Below are 911 nucleotides of genomic sequence, written 5' to 3' on the forward strand. Positions count from 1 at the left end.
TGGAGGGCAGAGTTTGATGTCAAGTGCCTTCTTCTGTCACTCTGTATCTTATTTTTGAGACAGAATCTCCCTCTGAACTGTGAGCTCCCCAATTCTGCTAGACTGGTTGGCCTGAAAGCCCCAGGGACCCCCCCTCCTCCTGCCCCCCCCCCCCCAGCAATAGGCACTATGTGCTCTGATGCTCTTTGGGTGGGTGCTAAAATCCACACTCAGGTCCTCAGGCACTGTTTACTGACTGAGCCATCTCCCAGCCCTCCCATCTCCCGTCACATCGATTTAAAAGGAAAAACAAAATCAAGCCTTTCCAGAGTGTCGATGGTTCGGCAAATTTTCTGAAATGAAAATGAGGTCACTCCCTACTGCCCCCAGCTCTGGCCCACCAGGTTTATCAGCCCAAGTTCAGATCTGTTAGATTCAATGACTCCTAAAGGAACAAAGCAACCATGGAAAGAAATAGCACAACTGACGGAGACATCAAATCTCTTCCCTCTTGCAATTGGTTGTTTTACCCAGAAATTAACAAAGAACACATGACTGTGAGACTCACGTGAAAAGTGGACTTAACTAAAGCGTCTACCCAACCTTCCCTTCCAAGACAGTGAGTGTATTGGTCAGAGTTCCTCAGGGAAAAGCAGGAAGGATGTGCTGTAAGGTACGGCCCTCATTCTTTTTCTCTTTTAGGCCTTCAGCAGGTTTGAAGCCCATCTGTGTGTTGGTGGACAACCAACTTTACTCAAGCCCCTCTGATTAAATTTATCCTCGAAAGTACCCCCTTCAGCCACATGTGGCACATTTGGCCAATCCCTGGCTGCCCCATGGAATTTGGTGTGGGAGTATGCATTGCAGGATGTTTTGGATGTGCTCGCCCACGCAGAGTCCCTGTCTCCTCTTGGCCCTCTTCAGGCAGCTGC

Source organism: Rattus norvegicus, chromosome 18 (genome assembly GCF_036323735.1).
Source record: "Rattus norvegicus strain BN/NHsdMcwi chromosome 18, GRCr8, whole genome shotgun sequence".
NCBI classification, from domain to species: domain Eukaryota; kingdom Metazoa; phylum Chordata; class Mammalia; order Rodentia; family Muridae; genus Rattus; species Rattus norvegicus.